The sequence below is a fragment of the Hakea prostrata genome, unplaced genomic scaffold (assembly GCF_041222555.1).
Source record: "Hakea prostrata isolate BN-2017 unplaced genomic scaffold, UWA_Hpros_2 contig_48, whole genome shotgun sequence".
Lineage (NCBI taxonomy): Eukaryota > Viridiplantae > Streptophyta > Magnoliopsida > Proteales > Proteaceae > Hakea > Hakea prostrata.
This window is the reverse complement of record NW_028291167.1, coordinates 224,319-231,110: the sequence shown is the minus strand read 5'-3', so window position 1 is coordinate 231,110 and position 6,792 is coordinate 224,319. Positions and strand designations below refer to the sequence as shown.

At 39.1% G+C, this 6,792-nt stretch overlaps 1 non-coding gene across 1 annotated transcript; it reads right to left on the bottom strand.

The window, feature by feature from the left end:
* Positions 1–4,628: 4,628 nt before the first annotated feature.
* Positions 4,629–4,735, bottom strand: LOC148999080 (small nucleolar RNA R71). Its single transcript, XR_016171032.1, has one exon. It is a non-coding gene; the product is annotated as a small nucleolar RNA R71 (small nucleolar RNA).
* Positions 4,736–6,792: the final 2,057 nt, after the last annotated feature.

Below are 6,792 nucleotides of genomic sequence, written 5' to 3'. Positions count from 1 at the left end.
GTCAAGGTGAAACCTAGCCCAATGCAAGTCTTCTACTTAGTCATATCATGTCAGATCCAGATACATCCATTCCTCGCCCCCGGCGATCCTTTCCGGTATCCTTCACACTAGAGTCAGCATAGTCTTGGACTACGAACTCACCAACCCTATTGGTCATCCACAAATAGTAAACGGGAAGCTCTCATGTCCTCTCACGGGTTGGTTACCGGTCTTGAGCGCCCTTGAGCCCAAGTCTAGCTATTTGTAACCCTACCAATAAATGGCCCCTTTTGGGTATCCGTAGTATGATTTATGTCCCCTAACTGAGTGGTTACCGGTCTTGAGCGCCCATCAAACCATACTACTACCCTACTACCACGGGTCGTTTGGTCTTAATGCCCTTCTGATTCGGGTTTGATACAACGGGGATGTCCTAGCCAACACATCTAGACAAATCCTATGTATGTCATCCAATAATCCGGGAAAGCGTCGATGGGCATCTTCGGAGAACATCTCATACTATTCCCTCCGATGTCCAAGGACAGAAATGTCAAAAGGACATTCCCCAATCCCAAATCATACTTATCCAATCACATTCTCAGTTCATCATATCATACATACATGATATACCATCATATTGAAAGATACGTCATAACATCACATGATTAAGCATACAAGTAAATGACAATAATGATATAGACATGATGGATAAAGTAATTAAACATGGTGCTACTGTCATAAGGTAACTACAGTAGTTTAATGATGTCTAAGTACAACCAATAAGCTGAGCCTACTAAGTTGCCAACATCAGTGTAACAATCACATAGTCTATGTCATATGGGTATAACAGTCCTTACCTTAAGCCGTGATGATGATAATCCAATAATCTCAAAAGGATGATCCAAAGATGGTATTAAGACCCTAGACAAACATAAACGAAAGATTAGAAAAGAAATCGGAAAAATCGGAAAAATCGTAGGTTGAACGGATCAAATCGGCAAAGCACACAATTCATCAGTTGATTGGCATACTGGCTTGGTCGACTGACTCAGTCGACCAATCAGTTGACCAAGTGAATAGTGCCCGAAGCCAAATAGTGATTTTTGGCTCAAAATCGATCTTCCGGGGCTCAGATCGATCCGAAACTTGGAGGGATTCATTGTAACAGTATAAGAACACTACATAACAAGAATTAGCCTAATCCAATGGCCCAATTGAAAACCCCCAAATTGAAACCCTATGTTCTAAAGACAAGAATCATAGCATGACTTGAAATCAAATGAAATTGCATTGAAATTGAATGAATTAGCTAGGGGAACTGATGGGCAATGAATTAGAATCATATGCTAGCATATAACATAGACATTGCACAGTAAAAACCTCATGAGAGCATAGCATCAATGGAAATAGAATGAGATCAATGATTAGCTAAGAGTGAACACTTGGAGTGATGGTTGCAAGGTTGCAGCATCAGCTCCAAGGTTGTAACAGCAAGAAAAGAAAAAGAAAAGAGTAGAATAAAGAGTGAGAGTGATGAATCATACCTTGAATGTGCAAATTGAGACAAGAGACAATGATTGCAATGTTTGGGGGCAAGAATCCTTCACAAACACCAAGAGGGTGCCTTAGGAAGCTCCACTCTCGTTCTTAGTGGCCTAAATGAGTATAATAGGGTTCAAAACATGAGAAACACTTTAATATAGAGAGGAATATCCAAAAAACATCTTTTTCTCGGATTTGTACAACCATTGGTCGACTAGCTTGGTCGATTGGCCCAATCGACCAATCAGTTGACCAAGCATGTACAACAAGCTTGAATCAGGGATTTGGAAGGCTATACGGGTCCGAATTAAGTTGGGTTTTCTCCTACAAGTCAATAAACAAGTCTAGAGTAGAGAAATACCTTCGAAACAAGACTGGAAGCGCATCAAGCACTTCAACTAAGCTTCCCCTCTTCTAGGTGTAGTTTCTCACTGAACACTGACAGTGTATCCAAGTATGGGGCTTCGCTGTCAATATCCATGGGCTCCGAATCATACACCGAGTCTTCAACTTTGAGGGCCCACAAGTCTCTTCTTCCACCACTTCGGGTCTTTGGACCTACAAACATCATGGATCCGGGTCAGGGTCAGGGTTAGGATAGGGCTGGGTTTCACACTAACTTTAAAGAGCTTGGATGGTTTCAAGTCAGATACACTCTAAGGTTTAGCTTTAAAGCCTCCAATAATGAAGCCGAATACAAGGCAGTTCTAGTAGGCGTTCGAGTTGTCTGGGCCTTAAGGCTGCGTTTGTTTGCAAAGGTGGGGTGAAAAAAAAAACATGTGGGCCCCATGTGCAGTGGGATGAGGCAGAAGGAAAGGAAAGGAAAGGGTTTTGTGGAAAAGTGATAATGGTGGGTCCCATTTTTTACTTTCCCAAACTTTTCCACAAAATCCCACCAAATTTGTGGGGTTTTGAAAAGCCTTGGGGTGGGAAAGTTGGGTTGCCATGTCACCAATCAAGTTTCCTTGATTCAAGGAAACTTGTCTCTCACTTTCCCACCCCAAGCAACCAAACAATATACACTTTTAGGAAAAGTAGAAAAAGTTTGCTTTTTTCAAGAATTTTCCCACCCCACCTTTATTCTAGCAAACAAATACAGCCTAAGAGTTTGGGACTTGAAAGTGAAAAGTCACTCTCAGCTTGTTGTGAATAAAGTCCAAGTGGAATATGATAAGCATTCATTTACCATTATTTATTTGATTTAATTCCCCATACTTATTTAATTAAAGAGATCTAATTGAGTATTTTTGTGTATTTTTCAGGAATAAGGAGATTTTTGATATTAGAGATAATATGGAGTAAAGTTGGCAAATATATTAGATATTGGTGGATTTTAAATCATGGCATTCAATCTTTCTGCTCAAGAAATCATGAAAAGTGAGATCTTAGCCAAATTGGAAATAGGTGGAGGTCTAAGGAACAAAATTGGTAATAAATCTGAAAATCGGATAAACAGACCTACCTTCAGTATTTTGGGCATATCTCTCTTGTATGAGCTTGGATTTTGATGATTCAAGATGCTATGGAACGATATTGAAAATATCTACAACTTTTCAGTTTTAAGTTTTCCAAAATTCCGAAAGAATAAATGTCGAATATACGGGTAAAGAGAAGGGATTCATTGTGTGCAGGAGACATAAAAGAGAAGCCAATCACAGAGAAGAAGAAGACGGCGAATGCGGCTCTCATTTCTCATTTCTGAAGAAGAAGACCACATCTCTCTCTCTCTCCCTATGTTTCATCTTTATTTTTCTTATGAACTTTGTAATAATGAGTAGCTAGTTCCTTTTCTTTGGGATGTAGATGAACCATGCTTATTTCATTAAGTTGATTGTTCTATATCTTCTAGTTGATTGTGTTTGAGTTTGGCCAAAGATGTTCTATAGCCCAGCGAACTAAGCGTGCCAAGCTTCCGCGAAGGACAATAGTCATGCGAAGATAGGGCATACCTTGGAAGACCATCCCCAATTTGCTTTGAAGTGTAGAGTATATCGGTTAGGGAAAAGTATTGGGGATTCGAAATCCCAAAGATCTTCACATATTCATAGTTAACGTTTTTGCATTAATTAATAGATTTAGTTTAAATATAGTTTTGTTGAATTCAACCTTAGTGACTTAGCCTTTCAGTTCCCCATAGTTCGACCCCGTACTTTCTGTTTGCTAGATTAGTATAGGATTTTATTTTTGATCGGTTAGCGACACGATCAAATTTTGGTGCCGTTGCCGGGAAACCAAAGCATGGTTGCTAGGATTGATTTTTATCAATTAGGCATAGTTTTTAGAGTAATTTTAGTGTTTTTAATTTTTAATTTTTCTTTGCTTATTTAACTAATCTCTTTTTCTTTTGTTTTGTAGGTAACTACAAGAGTAGCGATTCGATAATTAGTTTAGGTTGTTATCTTTTCTTTCTTAGATATAATTGTATTTAGGAATTTTCAATTGTAATATTTGCATTAGTTGGGTTGTTTAGGCTAATTTTTAAAAATCCCCATCCCTCAGATCCCACATGTGTAACTTTTGTTCGAAAGATCACGTGGATTGCGCTTTAGGTACGTCCTAAACTCTCCCTTTTGCTATAGTTATTTTCTTTTAATTTTACTTATTTAGCTTATTCTTTTTTTTATTCTTCTGTGTGTATGCATGGTCGTTGGTCCCTAAACCCTGAGTTGACTCCACTTGACTTAGAGTTAGAAGAGACTTTGGCCAACCTTAGAAGGCAAAGAACCATGGCAAACTATGAGCCTCCAATGAGGCCCTTGAGTGAGCATTTCATTCCTACGATATATACTCCGGTTTCTTATATTAAGTTGCCTAACATAGAGGCGGCTCAATATGAGATCAAATCTAGTGTGATTCAAATGCTACCATCTTTTTATGGACTTGCCAATGAAGAGCCTTATAAGCACTTAGATGAGTTTTTAGAGGTGTCCTCCACAGTTAAAATTCAAAACCTCTCAGTTGATGCTTTAAGATTACTTCTTTTTCCATTCTCCCTTAAAGATAAAGCTAAGCATTGGCTTCATTTTTTGGACAATGTTAAAATTTCCACTTGGGTAGAAATGCAACAGGAGTTCCTTAAAAAGTTCTTCCCCATTGGCCGTACCAATAGCATTAGGAGAGCGATATCGAGTTTCTCCCAACAAGAAGGAGAACAATTTCATGAGGCTTGGGAAAGACTAAAAGAATTACTTAGAAAGTGCCCCCACCATGCTATTCCTAAATGGCAATTGATTCAATGCTTTTATGATGGCCTTAGAGACCGACATAGGCAAATGGTTGATTCTTCTTGTAGTAGGACTTTCATGCACAAGAATGAGAATGAGGCATGGGAACTTTTTGAGACCCTTAGTGAAAACTCCCAACACCATGCTTCAACAGCTAGGACTGAGATTCCATCCATTGGGCAACCAAAGAGGAGCGGTCTCTATGAGATTAATCCTACCATTGAGATGAGCACTAAGGTTGACTTGCTATCAAAGAAATTGGACCATCTCTTGTCATTAGGACAACAAACCCCATCTCCACTTCCTACAAGTTTCTCTCCACCTAATCAGATTGAAGCATGTGCTTTATGTTCTAGCCTATCCCATCATGTCACTGACTACTATTTGGCTACACAATACCCTGAGTTTGTTAAGGAGCATGCACATTTGGCCCAAGGAGTCTCTAAATTGGGGAATGATCCATATTCCAATGCCTACAACCCAGGATGGCGAAACCACCCCAATTTTTCATGGCGAAACTCAATGCCCAATCCCTCTAATCAAATACCTTATAGGCCACCTCCATTTAATATGCACCAAAATGCCTATAGGAATGAGCAACCATCATCTTCACAACCCTCACATAATTCATCATTTGAGGATAAGGTACTAAAAGCACTTAGTGGCTTAGAGAAAAACACTCAATTGTTGCATTCCCATTCTCAGTCCATTAACAAATTAGAAACTCAACTTGGTCAACTAGTTGATGCCATTAGTAGGAGGGAGGTTGGTCAGTTACCTAGTCAACCAATGGGTAACCCTAATCATCAAATTGGGTCTAGGAAAGAACAAGTCCAAGCAGTCTCGGTTGTGACCTGCAGTGGGAAGGAATATTATGCACCTTTGCCTACTCCTAAGTCATTGCCCATTGATCTTGAGAGTCAAGAAGAGGTTGATTTGACCCATGAGACTGGCAATGATGCACACAAGCCTAGTAAAGAACTACCCCCTAAACTTAAAGATCCAGGTAAACCTTTAATTTCATGTGTCATTGGAGATTTATCCATAAGTAAAGCATTTCTTGATTTGGGAGCTAGTGTGAATATTTTACCCGGTTCAGTTTATGATAGATTTGGTCTAGGAGATTTGAAATCCACTGATGTGATTCTACAATTGGCAGACCGTTCAATCAAACGACCCCGTGGGCTACTTGAAAACATTTTGGTAAAGGTTGAGGATCTATATTTTCCTGTTGATTTTTTGATCCTAGATATGGACAATACAACTATCAATAAGTTACCACCAGTCATTCTTGGACGGCCCTTTTTAGCCACTGCGACTGGTTGCATCAATTGTAGATCGGGTGTCATGGACATATCATTTGGCAATAAGAAACTTAGAGTCAACATCTTCAATGCATCCTTAAGCTCAAATAGGGATGAAGAGTGCTTTGCGATTAACTTTATTGATGAGGTAGTGGTTGATTATACTCCAAACATGCTTATTAATGATCCCCTACAACATTGCTTGCCATTTGGGGAATCTAACCTAAATATTGAGGAAGTCAACACATTGTTGGACTCTTCCACTTCTTTGGAGCAGTCACCATTCACATTTAGATTTGAGCCTCCACCTCCATTGGCTGCTTCTTATTGAGTCTGGCTGAAGACTCTAAACTTAGCGCTAAATGGGAGGCAACCCATTTGTATAGATGTTATTTCTTGTTCTTTTTCTTCTCTTTTCTTTGTTTGTTGTTAGGTTTGACTATTTCGTGCTCTATCATGAGTTCAAACATCGGGTACACTCTTTCCTCTATTTGCTTCTATTATTTTTTTGCATGCACTAAGGTCATTGCATAATTTAAGTGTGGGGGGGGGGCGGATGTCAACTCGAGTAAGACTTGTTGATAGTTGGTAGAGCATTGTCACAAAGATAAAAAGTGCCCAATTTTTTCTGGCTTTGGTAAGATAAATGTTTTAATTCCTTGCTTAGATACAAAATGAGAGTTTAAGTGTTTTAGAAATCCCATCTGATGTAATGAACACCCTCTTGAGAGAATAGTAATGGG